Source organism: Ambystoma mexicanum, chromosome 3q, assembly GCF_040938575.1.
Source record: "Ambystoma mexicanum isolate Mex_15411 chromosome 3q, UKY_AmexF1_1, whole genome shotgun sequence".
Classification (NCBI taxonomy): domain Eukaryota; kingdom Metazoa; phylum Chordata; class Amphibia; order Caudata; family Ambystomatidae; genus Ambystoma; species Ambystoma mexicanum.
The window spans coordinates 1,140,307,643-1,140,325,804 of NC_090926.1; positions in this window are offsets into that span (position 1 = coordinate 1,140,307,643).

Genomic DNA, 18,162 nt, shown 5'->3' on the forward strand with positions numbered 1-18,162 from the left:
CTTTTGTACTGCCCTGGGAAAGGTTAGAGGACCATGTCTGGAAGAAAGTTTATCTTCCACTTGAATTTCCAATGGCCTCCATTTGCTATGAACTTGGTTTGTTTTCACTTCAAGCCTGGTTCCAATGGCGATTGATATCACTAGTGGGAAAAATCTTTTCATCTGCCAAAGGCTCCTTGTACAACTATCTACTCATGCACATGGGTGCTAAGTCGTCCAGCTTTTTGGGTGCATTAGAGACAGATAGTGATAATACTGTGGAACAGTGTGGGAAACAACGGAATGACTTGGTCTCTAACCCATTAGGGGTTAAAAAAAGGGGTCAAGGTAATGGAAAGGATTAGCACCATAACAAAGATACAACACGTTTCACTGGTTTATTCTAAACTGTCTTTGTTAGATAAAGCCTTTGGAACCATGCTTTAATATTTAGTCCAATTTCCTTGCACAAAAGTAAGAAATCCCTTTTGTGTGCTTTTGTTTAAACCTTCTGCCCACTGTTGAAGTCATATATGGCTGTGACAAAAACTGTAATTTCACTAATGCAGTCTGCGGCTAGTGTAAGGACCCTGGAGTGGTTCAAACTCTTAAACACATTGTTGTTGAATGCCCGATGCTAAAAGATCTTTGGACAAGTTTCTTGGGCCGATTCTTCACACTATGAAATTAAATATTTTGAAGATATGCGGGTAAGGACTTATTTTTAACTATGCAAGTGGTGAGAATGCTTTGTGAGTTGGGTCTTATGGACCTTTTTATCTTTTTGTATGATTGAGATGATTATCATATTTTAAATCTTGTTGCTGAAATTGGTGAAACATTTGTGTTTGTATGAGAAATTCACATTTTGTGTATTCATTTTCTGAATGATAAAATGTAATTTTTATTATTACACAAATGTAAACATGAATTAATATTTGTTTTACTCTTTCTATGCTGGTGAAAGATTAATGATTTTGATCATAACACAAATAAAAGTAATATTCCCTGTCCACTGTCCTATGTCTAAAAACCTATTTTCATCCCTTACACTCTAAAAAGGAAAATACATAACTAGTTCCACCCTGACTCCAGAAAGGTGGCTTCCGCCTTCTGGATGATTTTATGCAGTTTGATTGTTGGGGGACTATTCCCTCTTGCCCTGGCCGTCACTAGGTCTTTAAATGTGGTTAGGCAGTTTGTGACTGTTGGAGGAATAGCCCTCTTCCCCTGGCCGTCACTAGGTCTTTTAGTGTAGTTCCACACTGGTGGAGGGGGAAGTCTCCTTTTGATATTACCAATGATGTCTGTGATTTATCCTGTATCCTCCTTCCTCTAGTCTTCTCTTGTCCTTTTGCCAAAGGATCTCTCTTTTTTTTTTCTCTCTCTCCCTCTCTTTTTTTTCCTCCCCTGGTCTTCTCTTGACCTTTCTCCCAGTTATGTGGGTCCCAGACCCCTTTCTCAGACATAGCATGTCTCTCACTTAGGCCCACTATCCTGCCAGGCATTGTTTTGCATATATAACTCTTCCATGCTTTCAGCTTTCGGATCCCAGGCACCTTTCTCAAGTTTATAATGTCACTTAATCAGGCCGGTTCACTATCCTGCCCGGCACTGTTTCTCATATGGTATTCTCTGGTTGCCTCAACATGAGTCCCTGAACCTTCTTTCTGGTTTGCAATGTCTCTTTACCAGGCCTGGTTCACTCGCTTGCCAGGTACGGTTTGGCACATAAAGTCCTCTGAGATTCTTCCAAATACTGGTATGAGGAATAAGACTATTCTTACACACTTATAGTTCTCAACAACTGATTTTGCCCCAGAGATTTCTCTTTTGCCCGACTTGGTGCAACTCCGCCCCTCAGGGTTTCAGCATGTTTTTTGCTCTGCCCCCTGATTCGTAGAGCAATTCCCAATTCATTAACACCGTTCTGTTTACGGATTACAGCTCTTCAATACTCTTCTCTTCTTCATCGAGCAAGTAGCCACAGAGCCATAGGTAAAGAGGATGAGGGTGTTTTGCCCTAATAATGTATGCAGGTGGGTTTTTGGGGCTAGGGCGGTAGTTGTACTGTGTTCTCCTTTGATAGTCTTCCCTTCCTTCACCGAGGGGGTCTCTTCCCTTGGAATTCTCCTGCCAAGTACCACCCCCAGGGGGACTACCAGCTAGTGGCCTCACCTCCCGGGCCACCTCTAGGGAGGAAGTGGAGACACCAAGGGATTAGTCACAACAGGCCAAAACAATTCGTAGGCCAAGCTTTCTCCATGGCGTGTATGTTTAAAAGGAGATGATCAATGTGTCATAATTCAGTGTGTTAAAAAAAAGCAATATTGAAACAATTACTCACACTGGCAAACTCCTGAAGTGAAACATTAAAATGTATCTAACATCAATACACCCCCCCCCCCCCCCAACACCTCCCATGTGAAATACGCTGAAAGTGACTTTCAAAATCATGCTTTTATTTCATTCTTGGCATTAATGAGTATTTGGTAAACATTGCAACTCATCCCTTTGGATCCCTGATCCTCATCAAAGCCAGCGGCGGAGATTCTGTAACAAAAGATAAAAAATTGGTCCAATGTGGGGTATAACGGCTGGATAGCCATCTTCTTCCTGACCGTTAAAATGAAAAGTTACCTTGTAGTCCAGAGTTCACCAGGACCAATCAGAGCTGTAGGCTTACTTCTCACGGTTTGCATAGAGAGTCATTCTGCAAGAGTGAACGATAAATTGGTTTAAACTAGCACCCAGCCTATAGCAGCCTTCCTAAAGTTCCTACCTCCAATTAGATAAAAAATCACCAGGTCAATTAATCTGTGAAGCAATATTCATGAGGGCCCGCAGGAACCACATATATAGCTCTTACAACCTCCTTCCCCCCTCCTTCATTCTGAAACAAGCAAGCCACAAATTAGTGTGAATGTCTAGGCGGCCACCATTGGCCCACCAACTTCACTCAGCCCTATAGGAGGAACAGCACAATCCGCTCACCTGACATCTAATGCCCAAACTGCAAAGGGGCTCGGACGCCACATTTCTCCAAGCGCCTAACAGATTCAGTTAAACGATGCTCCATTTGAAAATGAGGGCTACAAGTACATGATGGACCATGTGATTGATTGTGTATTCACAAGCCCTTTATGGAGGGAATGACAACACTGGCGGCCATCTTGCGATGTATTGATGACATCTAAAATGGTAAATGCTTATGATGCACAACAGTGTCTGACAAGTTAATGCCAAAATGCACATGCGCATGAAAGACATTAACACGGATGCATGCCAAGAAGCATGAATAATCAAACATGCAGCACTGACATGCTGCATTCAAACATACAACTATGACTACCGATCAAACACACAGTGGGCGGCATTGGTTGCCTTCTTGCAGAAAAGGGTTAGCGTCTTATCTAGTAAATCGTGATGACGGTCGGTCATTGTACATAGGAAATATTTAACATGAACACATGCAGCGGTGTGTCACAATCCGACCAAGCAGCAATGCCATACTGCACTTTATCCACACCTGTTCAGCACTCACACTGACCAGAGCATTATTGCAGCAGCAACCGGCTGAACTGTCCAGCTCAAGAGTCAACCCAGAGTGATTGAAGGCTGAAAGACCTTTTTTTTTTAGTATTGCACAATCCGTCCCGGGGGCCTGTACACTAGATAGATTGTGAGTGTCTTGGAGTTAGATATTGGCATTTTCGCTGTGAGTATTTCACAGGAGGTAATTAGAAGTGATTGTATAAGTCTAATTGTTAGTTGTGTTTTGGCTATGATGGCGATACCTCCTCCTCTAGCGTTGGTTCTGACCGCTCTGAGAATTTGGTAGTTTTCTGGGACCGCTAGAGCAAGGGCTGGGCCTGCTGCGTCATGTAACCATGACTCAGTGACTGCTAAGAGGTTGAGGTTATTTAAGGTGATCAGGTCGGCTATGTCTGTAGCATGTGCTACTAAAGATCTAGCGTTTATTAAGGCCATTTTGAAGTTGGCAGAGTTGATAAGGGTACAGGTGTTTGTGGACTTGGGGGAGGGGGCTAGGTTTAGTTTTGGCTGGTTTCTGCGTTGTAGTTAAGGTTAGTTTGTCAGGATAGAGGGTAGTTTAGATTTGGATCCGTTATTGTTTGGATAGTGGTCCTGACTTGCTCGTGGATCATGGAGGCGGGGAAGCCTAGCTCAAAGTTTGTTGTTTCTTTCTATGACCGGACATGGTAAGGTTCTGACACTGGCCATGGTCGTTGTTGGGTGGCCTACTGTGAGGCAGTCAGTGAAGCTGGTCTGGTGGATTATTATTATGTGCGATAGAGGTTTGAAGAGAGTTTCTCATAATCATATTTGCAGTAGGCATAGATGGCTGAAGACAGGTTTAGGAAGCAGGAGGGGTATACTACGCTGAGAGGTACGATAAGTTAAATTCGATTTTTAGCTGATGCACAGTAGACTAATGTGGCAAAGACACAGTGTGCTAGTTCATTTAGACAGAATAGGCAGGTGCAGTTAGGCACAGTAGGCTAAAGCAGCCAGGTTAGGCACAGCGGACTAATGCAGCAAAGACACAGTATGCTAGTTCATTTAGACACAGTAGGCTGGTTCAGTTAGGTACAGTAGGCTAATGCAGTAAGGACACAGTATGCTAGTTTATTTAGGCACAGCACAGGCACAGTAGATTGAAGAAAAAAGGCTAACTGTGGTTAGGCACTGAGGTTACCCAAAACCATGTTAAGCAATGTGGCACGTTTGAATAGGAGCAACTAAAACATTGTTAGGGCATCAGTTGATTGGCAGAATAGTTTAATAAAAGTTGAAGTGGGAGCAAAATGGCACTTCAGATACTTTAAAAAGGGGTAAAAGACAAGGTTATAAGAATCAACAGCACAAATACTTTCATAGGCAGGGCAAAGGTTTCAGTAAACTACAACCAGCAATTCAGTTCATAGGCCTGGACCAAAGTCAATGGTTCAGAGTCTTTGTATAGAATAGCACAGTTCTGGTAGTAAACGGTTAAGTCTTTTCCACGGATCTTAGAAGAATTTGGTCAGACGAAAAGTTAGGCAATTATTTAGGGAAGGACAAGCCTTCAAAGTTGGGAAAGTTTCACAAACTTTCGCCGTGGCCGAAAAGATTTCCGGAACGCGTTTGCACAGTACCTTTAGAAGTGAAGAAGAGCTGTAGCTGAGGCAGTTGTTCCTCGCAGTTCGAGCAGATCTCGCTGTTCCTGAGCTTCTGTCATGGGGACAAGAAGGAGGACGTCGGGATGTTCCTGCACTGCTCAGGGATGAGGCCACAAGCTTCGCAAAACTTTGGTTTAAGGTGTGAGTGCCTTAAAGTCCACAAGCTGGTTTCCTTCCCCCTGGCTATCCGGTTTTCAATAGCACTCTGAAGAAAATTCGGCCAGGATGGGGACAGTGTCCAGGTGGCTTGCGAGTTGGTTGTTCCCACCAAACTCAAGGGAAGAAGTTAACCTTGAAGGGCTGTCTGTCAATGGAGTTTCAGGCAATTCGGACCTGCAGCAAGGTCTTCACCGGTCGTCCAGGAGTTGCAGCAGTCCTCTTCCTTCAGCTTGTCTTCGGTTCTTTCGTTCCAGTGGTCGACTCTGCTTTCCAAGTCCCAGAGACCTGCTTTTAAACAGTTTTCCCCCATTCATTCCAGCCTGGCTGTCCTTGGCGGACAGCCAGTCGGCCAATCATGGCAGAGTGCATTCAGGTCTCCTAGAAGACTAAGCACGGGGAGTTTCGGGCACCTCCCTCACATCCTCCATCCCAGACACTCGGGCGCCAGAGGAGGGCTTCAGCACTGAAGATCACCAAAGGCCAACGAACAAAGGGACAAAACCTGGTTTGGTGCGCAGAGACAAACACAAGAAGGACCTTTCCCTTAAAGAAATGGTGAAAAAAGTTGACCGGTGTCTGTTTTTACAGATATGTCTTGGGCGCTATATTAGAAAACATGGCTGACCTGATTTTTAGCTACCATTGTTAGTGGTCGGGAAAAATCATGGTCGTTTGATCTAAACCACTGCCACCAGCTATTTAAAGTAGGAAAGGGTAACATTTGACTGTTACATGAGTGTTTTGACTCAGGGGAAGCAAGGCAACCCCTCCAGCACTCTATAGGAAGATAGTGTGTGCTGGGTCTGTAAATTTAAAGAGACTAGTAAAGTCAATTTAACTTTACATGCTCTGGGAGACAGCAGTCAGTCCCAGAAAAGGTATTTAAACCTAGGGAAGTCCAAAAGACATCCCTGTGCCACTGCACTGAAGGTGTTGTGTGACACAGAAAAAGATTGTCTATGGAGTTGTTTTAAAACTCCATAACCAAAGAACACAAAAGTAAAACTCGCATCAAAATACATGGAAGAGTGGGGGGGAAAAAGGCTCACACTCTTCCCAGGTAGAAAACAAAATCCTAGAAATCCAGCAAAGTTGCTGGGGGTCTCAAAAGGTAAGGGAAAGGAGCACATTCTTGAGAATTCTCCCTCACACCAAGTTCTTTCACAAAAGTCCTCTGTATCTTAATCTTCTTGATGTTGCCAGTGCAACCTTGAGCCAAACACAGTCTGGGCCACTATCAGGTTCTTCCGACTCGCCGGCTGTGCTGAACTCATTGGTGTTTCTTTCTTTCAGCGTGTGTCAAGGACGGTACCATGATGGCAACCTTGTCTCCCCGCCTTGGCAATCAGTGCGAGAGGGTTCCATGTACCGCTGACATCCGTCACACCATTCACCAGCTGCGATTCCCGGCCTTCTGTTTCTTTTGTCAGAGGCTTTGCGGGTCTGGATTGAAAAGGGCAAGGACAACTCCCTCCTTAACGTTCTTTCAGGTCTCGCTGTCTTTCTCCTCCGTTTGAACTGCCATCCAGGAATAGCTGTTTCCTCGTGCATTTGGCCTTGCTCGGCATGTGCTCTTGTGCTATGTCTTTTATCCTTATGGGAAAGGGCAGTCAGGTGTGTGTAGTTGTCGGCAATTGCCTGACCCTTGTGTTGGGACATGCCAGGTAAACGGCTCTGGTATTAGTCCATTGTTGCTCATGGGCTGAGCAAGTGTCTGTGTTGGAAAAGGTGGAAGGGGGGGAAGAGTTTCTAAATATCTTAGTGGACAGGATAAGGTAAAAGGGTCATGAGGAAGGGAATACTGCATCTCATCCTTTAGTGTCCCACTTCCCAAAGACCCCTCTTCCAGTGATTCCCCCTGCACTGGTTGACCCCAGGAACTGAGTTCAATAGCGATGGCTGTGTCCTGGCACCTGGATGACAGAGAGAGAGGGAGATAGAGGAGAAAAAAAACACACAAGATGGTGGAAGGCTTCTTCCAGTGTCTACAGCAATCCTGTCTATTCTATTCCTGCCCCCTTCCCTCCCACTGACAAGAAAATACCTTTCAATATGAAGCCCCCTGGTGCAAGGCGGCTACTCCTGAAAGAGTATGCGCCTATGATACCTGAGCCTAGGACAGCTGCCTGTTTTGTGACTATCTCTTGGGGTGGCGGGTGCTAGCCCTCCTAAGAGAATCAGAGGATCCGTCCTCTGGGTTCCTATCCTGCCATGTGATAATATCGGCACCTTTGACCCGAATACACATTCCCTTCCACAGAAAAGCTGACTTGCGGAAGCTGACACATGTGCAAAATCAATTGGGATGTGGCAGCCATGGTCATGCATATCGCCATGCACTATGCTTAAACCTAGGCACAGCTTATTCTTGGAGATTACCCTTGCACCGGCATGGGGTACTTATGATCATTGTAGTTTGGGAATAGGGGGCATATCCTAAATGTCATCCCCGTGCTGCAGTAATTTTGCTGTCACTACCAGCAGTTGAGTGGGTATCTTGTGACCTTTGAACCTGCTCTGCGCCACGAGCAGACTGGGTGCTGCAGATCAGGCTATTGATGCAGCAGGGCACAAGTGCACTATGCTTTTGGCATTGACTTGCGACAAAGGGGGGGTCTGGTTAGCCGATTACCCCTATGGAGAAGGAATCAGTCCCATCATTTTATGTACTAAAAATAAACAAAAGCCAGGGCTTTGCACCCTTGCCAGCTGGAAATTCCACACAGAGCATTTACAGTATCTTACGGTATTAAAACACAGCACTGTGGCGTAATAGGGAATTAATCTGCATTGTATTGCAAGGGAATGTTTTCACTTACATATTGGTGTTGATTAGGGCTGGGAGGCAGACTTTGGCATTTCTTTTCAGTATCTTACATTAAGAGTTTGAAAAGTAGAACATATTTGTGTTTAAATGTCAGTTTAGACATGTTTTCTCTCCTGCCACTGTCCATCCACTCAACCCTCTCCATTTGCCCCTTTTATTATTCATTTCGTATGGAAAATATAACCTGATTTACAGGCAGGAAACAACAGTGCATAATTCACGTCAGGCATCGTATATAAAATGTGTCACTCTGCCCAATACCTCAGTTCCTTTTTTCCACGCGCTATCACACTGCTTGGGACCACAGGTCGAGTCTTCAACTCATTCGACTTTTCCGTTAGAAAATTTTGACTTTTTTCTAAATTCTGTGATGCAAGACGTCAGTCGCTCGGATTTCTGGCTTCATGCAGTGTACTAATAGTGTCGCCAAGATGTCCATCACTGACCTACACTAGTTGTCTCTGTAGTACCTCAGCACGGGTCACGGGACGGAAGGGTATACATCGTACACCAAAATGCAGCCAAAGTCCCTTTGTGATCAGGCTGCTAAGCTCGCGTTTGGTCTACCGCCCTCAAAATCTAACAACGCAGTCACTGGTTTGGTCCTTGGAGGCCGAAGCCGAGTGGCACACTCCCGAGAAAGAACATCGGCGGAAGAAGAGGCTGTCCCACTCGAGGAGCCATTCTTCCTTGTCCCGAAAGAAGCAAAGACAGAGAAAGGTAAGCCATTGGCAGGGCCTACCACCCACCAGGAGTGGGAGGATTTATTTTAAAACCTCTATGCTCGAGATGTTTAAAAAGCATGCTGCAGTAGGTGCGGTTGACCTCTCTCCCCCGCCCCCCCCCCCACACACACACACACCCCCCTAACCCCCCCCTCGCCCCAGAGGCAAGAGCAGCACTCTGCAATCCCAACCGTTCTCACTCGCTGGTGCACATCGAAGGAGATGGGTCCATCCAGAGTGTTTATAGCCGTTGATGCTTTGGCATCACGCCTTCGGTCAACGGCCACCCTATTGGTGCCTAAAGACAAGCCATTGGTGCTGACGGTTGTCGATAAGTCTTACACCCCGATCTCCTGGTCCGAATATTATTTCTTTTTTGCCGCCATGCCCAATATTTTCAGCACTGATAACTAGAATGTCGACCCCATTTACGTAAGCACTGGGGGTGTTGACAACTTTGAAGACCACTCTGCTACTACAGCTAGTTCGGGACCTTCATGAGGCCAGTGGTTTAGATACCTCACCAGACCTAGAATTTCTTAAAAGCCAGCCCTATACTCCTAACTTCTTTAATTACAGGGCTTTGGTAGAGGGGTTATTGACACCCAAGGATAGCAATCCTCAGCAATGCAAGTTCACCGATATTTTGGATGAAGGTCCAGTGACAGAGCGCAACATGTTTCTAAACCCTGCAATTGCTGACCCTCTGACCACTCAGTGGCAGCATCCTTGTTCTATTCCCCTGGCTATTTCCACCGTTTCTGGGAAGTTAGGCCAGCTAGAGGGGACCCTTCATTCCTCTCCTCTTACCCTTCTCTGGAAGGGCTTGTTATGCAAGCTGCTACAGTCTCCTCCAGACCAGCTTCTTCATCTTCCACTCTACCACCTGACATGGAAGCGAAGAAGATTGATGCCTTGGCCAATGTGGCAAGTAGCTTTGCCAAATATTCATTTGGTCTTTGGAAAGCGCGAGGGCTTCCTACAGCTGGTGATGGGAAAGAGGTGGCCAGACAGTCGCTGTGAATGGGCCTGGACATCGCCAACTGTGTGGGCCGTTCTATGGCGTCGGCAGTAAGGCCTACTTGATATCTTCTGGCTTTTTGCCTAATGTCCAGGAAAAATTACTGGACATCCCTTTCGAATGGCGATTTCCTATTCGTTCAAAAGACCAACGATTCCTTGGAGAAGTTTAAGCAATCCAAAAACGCTGCTAAATCTTTAGGCCTGGCTGTGCAGCCGGACAAGCCTACCTTCAGCTTCGCCTCTAGTGCAAGGGACTACAGGCGATCTACGCTTTACGGCAGGAAAGAGCAGCTCCCACTGGCCGTGCAAAGGCAGAAGTGTTTCTTGCGCTCCGGAAGGGGCATGGGTGCTTCTAAGGGCTAGCAAGTGGTGGCAGCAGTGGGGGCGACCCAGCCTCCTAAAGCGCTTTGATTTCCCCTCTCAGCTTACCGGTTGGCGGACGGTTGAGGGAGCACTGGCCCTAGTCGCAGGGAGTTACTTCTGATGCCTGGGCTCTACAGCTCGTTTGGTGAGGTTATGGTCTGCCCTTCGTAAGGAAACCAACAGACAGACCCCCACCACCTCTAATCCAACTGGGACGGGATATCAGGAAGAACTGCAAACCCTGTTTAAGTTTGCCGTGGAGAGGTACCTCTCGAACAGAGCAAATCGTGTTGGTATTCCCTGTATTTCTTGGTACCCAAGAAAGTGGGAGATCTCTGTCCCATTCTGGTCCACAGGGCCTTCAACAAGTTCCTGAGGAAAGACAAATTCATGATGGTGACATTGAGAGAAATTCTCCCTGCTCTCGGGCTACAGGACTGGCTGTTGTCAATAGATCTACAGGATGCTTATTTCCATGGGCCGATTCAACAAAAGCACAGGAAGTCCCAGAGGTTCATCATAGGGGACAAGCACTACCAGTTCAAAGAGTTTCCCTATGGTTTGACCTCCCCTCTGAGGGTCTTCACCAAGCTCATGGTGGTAGTAGCGGCTCACCTCAGGAGATCCGGGGTCCATGAATTACCATACCTGGACGACTGGCTGACCCAAGTGAAGTCAGCGGGGCAGGTGTTGTTTCATCTAGAGGACACCTGCCTGCTACTGCACAGGATGGGCTTCTCCCTGAACTTGAAGATCCAAGTGACACCGGTCCAAGGCTCCAGTTCATCGGGGCAGTCCTAGACACCCGGGTCGGGAAGGCCTTCCCTCCTGAAGAGAATCAACAGCTTGGCACAGATGGTCGACTTGTTCCGAACAATGTCGCTCTACCAGCGGCTCTCTTCCTCTGCCTCTTGGGTCTCGTGGCCTTAGGCCCGAGTAGTCATGGATGCGTCTCTGAATGGTTGGAGCACTCACTGCGAGGACTTGCAGGTAAACAGCCTTTGGTCAGCAATGGAAGCCAGATTGCACATTATCAGACTGGAGTTGCGAGCCATCGGTTATCCTTGAAGGCATTCACTCCATATAAAGAGGGGAAGCATGTCCTCATTCTGATGGGCAAGACAGCGGCTATGTACTATCACAACAAGCAAGCTGGCATACACTCCCTCCCCCTCTGTAAAGAGGCAACGCAACTGTGGTACTGGCTGTTGGAGAACCGGATCTCAGTTTCGGCAGTTCATCTGGGGGGGACACACAACAGTTTGGTGGATGCTCTGAGTAGGCAGAGCATGGTCTCGCACGAGTGGGAACTGTGCCAGCTAGTCCTAGAAGAGGTCTTCTCTCACTGGTGTACCCCAACAGCAGGCTTTCAGGTCACCAGTCAAAGGATATTTGGTGGCCGTGTCTTTGTTTAAGAGGACCCCAGCTCAAGATTCATATTTTACGATCCCGGTGATGGCACAATACCTAATGGCCTTGTAAATAAGTTTCTGCCAACCTTCCTTTGTGTCCCAGATTGGGATCTTAATCTGATGTTGACGTATCTGTTGACGACTCATTTTGAGCCTATGCACACTTGTTCTTTTAGACTCCTCTCCTTGAAGACAGTCTTTCTAGTGTCCATTACATCTGCTTGTCACATGAGTGAACGGCTTTATGCTGCAAACTGCCCTTCCTGCGGTTTTTTCAAAAGAAAGATTTGCTCATGGTAAGACCTGGTTTTCTTCCAAAAGTTGTCTCGGAATTCCATTGATCTCCCGGTCTTCTATCCACCACTGCACCCTTCTAAAGAGGAGAAGTGTGTTTCATCGTCTAGATCCAAAAAAGGGCTCTACATTTCTACATCGCAAGGACATCCGAGTTCAGAAGAGCTGACTAGCTCTTCGTGGCCCTCTCCGTAGCCCGTAAGGGTCAGGCTATAACTAAGCAAACGTTGTCCCGCTGGATCATCTTCTGTATAGTGGAATGTTACCAGTCCGTAGGCAAGGAATTGCTGTCAGGCATCATTGCATACTCGGCTGGAGGTTCGGGGGGGTCTCGGCATCAACCAAATTACAGAAGGGAGTCCCCGTTAGGGATATTTATTGCGCAGCAACATGGTCATCCCTTCATACTTTTACTAAACACTATAGTTTAGATGTTGCACGCAGAGCTGATGCACGTTTTGGTAGGGCAGTGCTTCAAAATATATTAGTCTAAACATTCTGCCTGCCTCCATCTACTGCTTTGGGAGTCTATCAAATGAGGAATCTGAGGGCGAAAAGCAATCCATTGAAGGAGAAATTACTTAACGTAATGTTTTCTATGGATTCTTCTCCCGCAGATTCTCATCTCCCCTCACATTCATCCCTGCTCAGAAAGTTGATGGTTGGTGCGCATCTTATCTTTTAACAATTGGTGATGGTCCTTGGTAAGAGTCATCTGTCCTTCTTGCCACATGTTCGAACCCAGGGCACATGGCTGATGTCCTGGACTTATGGATCTCTCTCTCCGCTCGGTTCCACACTGGGAGTCTTTAAAGTCCTTTCAGCTAAGGGGCACCCGCTCCTGGGTCCATCAATGCAGGCACAGTCCGGTGCTACAGGGAGACGAGGAGTTTCAGCGGGAGGTTTCTTCCAGACCCACCATCCACAGATCAGCTGAAAGGAGAAGACGATTCCATATGATCGTTCTTGACTGGCACAGCATCGCAGTCAAAAGCAGCAAGCCTTCCAAGAAGCAGTACAATCTTCTCAGTTGTCTCTCTTAAACCTTCCAATGCACAGACAGTGGTAGTCAAGGTTGTTTACCTTGACTACCAGTGTCTGTGCATTAGAATGATTATGTGTGTCTGCAGCAACCAATTTTGAGAAGATTTTACTACTTGGATGACTAAGGCCATAGTCACACCGGTTGACAACTATGCAGCACTTCCTTAGCAATATATACTGCTCCAGTTAATACGGTAGAATCAGCCAGTGCAGCATCTTTCGTGTCCAGAGCATCCAAGAAGCAGGTTAAGAGTTCCAGCAATTGACAAGGCCAGTGGGTAAAGTGGGTGGGGGAAGGGCTGCTTTTATTCCCCTTAGGAATCACTGAGTGAACATGGCACCCATTTATACCGACAATCATTTGAATAGAGGGTTGCTTAGCTAATGGCAGACAATACATCCAAGCACAGCCATGCATTCTGCAAGGGTTTGGTGAATACAAAGGAATGAGGCCACACTAGACCACACTGGCATATGCCAGTCCGTACTGGTTTCAGGCTGAAAATAGTCCCTGGTTAAAGATTGCCACCTCCTCTTGCATGCATAGAGGGACAAGCAGTAGCCATGTGACAACCTCGTATCTACGAAGCAAACAAAGACATCCATTTATGAGAATCGGGGAAGGGTTCAAAAAGGATGCAGACAGATGAAATGGATTTGTAGATGCAAATTTTGTTTTGATGTATTTCTCATTCCGATCAAGTGACCCTATTGTGTGATTTATTCATTTCTGAAATTAATGGTTAGGTTAGACTGTTTTCTTATATTTTTGCCAATTATAGTAGAATGTATGTAATGTTTTATTAGGGATGCGTGTTCCGTTTTCCATTTAAACTCATTTATGAATCCAGGGCATAATTGTGATTGAAACATGGAAGCTGCTGAGGCAGCAAGTCCGAGCAAGGCATCAGAAGTGGCATGTGATATGGATGTAGGAAATAAGGGTTTGAGCAGGTAGCAATGGAAAAGTACCAGACCATGGAAAATGATGATTCAGATTCTCGTTTTACAGGTTCCTATGAGGCTCCTGATCAGTGAGGTTGAGAGGTGTTGACCCACTTACTGAATTCTGGAAAAGGTGGGACAGAGGAGGCAGGATGCCCCTCAGACACTACTTTTATTTATTATTTTTTTTTATTTTTAAACTGCTCATTCACCAACTCGCGCTAACCGGCAGGAAGAAAAGCAGCAGAGAGAAACGAAAGAGACTGTAGAATAGCAAAGTGTGGGGTTCAAGGATAGACGCTGTGAGTCAGGTACCAGAAGTGCCAAGTCTTTTATTTAACAGTGCAGAGAGCAGCAGGTACCATGAGTGCAGGCAACCAAGCTCCCACACACTAAATCGCGGCTGTACCAGAGCCTGTGAGAGTTCTGAAACACAAGTAAAACATAACGCATCTTCCCCCTCACAGAGGAACATAAAACAGGATGGGGTGAGTTGGGGAAAGCAATGGGAACAACCAGGAAAGGAAAATAATAGACCTGCATAGATATATTAATCACACACAAAATCCTTGAGCTTGGTGCGAAACATTTTTGTTCTCTCACTCATCCGACACCCAGCAATGGTTGCTTCTTCCAAACTACCTTCACTCACCGCTATTCCACCATCACCCTCATGGACCACTGCTTCATCTTCACAATCCTTGGAACAAACAAACTTCTCCCTGTATAAGGCAGGCTTCTCCTTGCATTATGCCAGCCTACCCTTTGACCATACCTCTTCTCCATCAACCACAACACTGTTCCTCACCACTGCAATCCTTTTGGGTCCCATAAATTTGCTCTCTAAACATTGGAACCTATACCTGGAGATTGGGGTTTAATGAAAAATCCCAACAGCCTATTCGCACTCTGTAACATTGACATTATCTTCAAACACACTTTTATAATGGCGCTGTGCTTCTTCCACCATCTTCATTACCTCTTCACGATCCACATTCACAGTGCATGCCAACCCCATCCATCCTGGACCCAATTTTGTCCCTGGTGGTGTCCCTTCAACGAGTCAAAAGGAGATACTTTGGTAACTGAGGGAGTTGTGATGCAGTAACTCCATACCATTTGTTTCAAAACCATACTCCACAACAATCCCAAACACATTGCCAATTGGATGCCACCCTTGAGAAATCTATTTACATGCTCCATCAGACCATTTGCCCAAGGGTGGTACAGGGCTTGATTCCAAACAGTAGCAAAAACATCCTCATGAGCTCTGAGCAAAACTGAACACCATTCTCAGTCATTATTTCTGTAGGAAAACCCTCACGATAAACTCCTCCAAAAAAATAACACTAGCTCTGCCGTAATTGCCTCCCTCACCATCTTCCACTCTATCCATTTTGAATGGTAATCCACCATGACAAAAGTGAACTTGAACCATTCACCCAAACCTTGGCTACGTCCCATTATAACTAGTGCAATTTCTTGCCTAGACTCCCTAGCAACTTTTACTTTTGTAACTTGCCAAACACTACTTGGAATTCCTGATTTCTTTTTCTAGACCCCTATCCATTGCTGGCCACCAGTAACTCTGCCTCAGCATCCTCTTGGTGCCATTGGCGTCACAATGCCCTTGATGGGCAATTTCTATCTGCTTCCCTCTGATGCCCTCAGGTGGAATCACTTTGTAGCCCCTTCCGAGTTTCCCTCCAACTAGTGCCAGCTCATTCTTCACTTCATAAAAGCATTCAAACTTTCTTTCAACATTGTTCCTGCTGGGCCACCCTACTAATGTCCACTCTGCTACTTTGCCAAATACCTCATCATCTTTCTCTGCTACTCTCCAATCCCCTTAAGTTAAAGCACCTTGCTCAATGCGGGAAACAATAATTTCTACTTCCTTATCTTCCACTTTTTCTCTATTGCTGTCACACTACACTGATAGGCGAGAAAAACAATCTGCAGCTACATTCTTCTTCCCAGGTACATAAGAAACCTGAAAAACATACTTCTGCAGCCCTAATATCCATTTAGACACCCTAGATGAGCCCTTAGACCAATTGCCACAAGCTAACTTGTGCACAAGAGGTCTGTGATCAGTTTTCACAATAAATCGTTGGCCCTACAAAAATAATTTGAACACAGCCAAAGCTTCTCTTTCAACAACTGAATATTTTCTTTCAACCCCACTTAGCGGCCAGGACGCAAAAGCTACTACATGCTCCTCCTTCCCGCTATCTTGTTACAACAATGATGTTCCCAGACCCAATAAACTGGCATCCACAATCAGAAATGTTTTCTGCCCACTCACAAATCCCCCTAGAGACAGCGCATCGGAAATCCCCTTTTTGATCTCTTGAAAAGCTTTCATACATTCTGCTGACCTCGTAAACATAACCCCTTTCGTGAGTAATGCTTGCAAGGGAGCTGAGATAAAGGCAAAGCTATGAACAAATTTGTGATAAAACTCTGCCATGCCCATAAATGATCTCAACGGGTCTTTGCCTTGTGGTGCCGGGGCTTTAATAATGGCTACCAGACTGTATCTCGGAGATATCCCGAGCTGAAATGTTGTGCCCAAGATACTCTACCTCACACGCTCCAATATTGCACTTGCTGTGCTGCACTATTAAACCAGCCTCCCGCAACCTCTCCAGCACACTTCTCAGCACTCTATGTTGCTCAATACGATCAGCGTAAATAAGAATGTCATCTTGAAAAATAATCAAATTTCTAACACCCTCCAAGACTTTCTCCACAATATGTTGAACAACAGCCACTGCTGAGGCTAACCCCACATACTAGGACAAATGCGGATAACCAATCTGTCCCTTCTACTCATTCAATAACTCCTCTTTGTAGTAGTCCAAGTTCTCCATGAAATTGCTCCTTCTTGTAATGAGGTACAGGCCACACCCTATGCACTACTGGTGGAGCTCCTGATCTCATCTTAATTCAATGTTCATAGTCCCTTAGCTTCCCTAGTTTCTCTGAGAAGACTAAGAAATTTCAAGGGCCATTTATCTTCTATTTCTGCTATAGCTACTGGGTCAGAAGCACGTGCTTGGATGGAAATCCCTAGGTTCTTGTTTCTCCCATCCCAGTAAGGATGATCCTTTCTCACTACAAAAATATCCGCTATGCGTTCTCTGCCCTTGTAGTCAATGTTTGCTTGAAACCTCCCCAAGAGTTCAATCTCTGTCTCGCCATACTCACAATGCTGAATGTGGGGAAGTTCCAACTCTTGTTCTTTCCCTGACAATGATCTTGTGAATGTATCTTTTGATATAATAGTCCAAGGAGATGCACTACCCCCCCTTCATGGAAAGATCCAAGACATTTACACAAAATACATCTATGGGCCTTCCTTTTCCTCCAGATAACGCCGAATTTTCAAACACTTGGCGAAGTCTTCCTTCGCTATTCTGAGGAATCTGTGCCATTTCCTGCTTTGACTGAGGGTGTCTTTGCTCCACTATATTGATGGTGTTCTCTTTCCATATCTGAAGCATTTCTATTGCCTCCTACCTTTGCTGTTTCGTCTCTGCTTTAGCGCCCACACCTCATATTTAGGTTGTTCTATTTTCATCTCTTCTTTCATGTATTGTGGTGTTTGTTCAAGGCTCCTGTTGAGTTCCACAACGTGTTCCAAAGTCAAATCCTTTGCCAATAATTCTTTTTGCACTCTGGAATTGTTGGTGCATCTTACTAGCTGATCTCTGATCAAGGAGTTGGTCAATGCGCCAAATTCGCTGTTGTGGCTTAGTGTACTCAAAAAAGCTACATACCCTTCCACAGGTTCCAATTGCTCCTGTACCCTCTGAAAAAACATTCTCTTTTTTCTTTGGTTCGAAATGGTCTTGAATCTTCCTGATTGCAAGAGTGAAGTCATCTAGACCTCCTTCCCCTTTGCCTTGTGGTTCTTGTAGGCCATCGAATACATTGTGACATTCTGGCCCTAAATTATGTAATAACACTTGTTTTCCGGAAGGGTTAAATTTGTCCGCACCCATGGCCATATAGGTTTCAAATCTTTGTCCACCTCTCCCATCTTCTTGGAGGTGTTCCAGGCTCAGCTAGAAATGGGGGTGGAGGAGGTATTGCTGCTGTGGCATGGTTAAATGGTGTTTTCTGTATGGTAGTGAGTCTTCCGCAATTGAAACGATATTGGCAGTCACTAAGTGAATTTTGGGCAATTACATATAAAGTAGGCC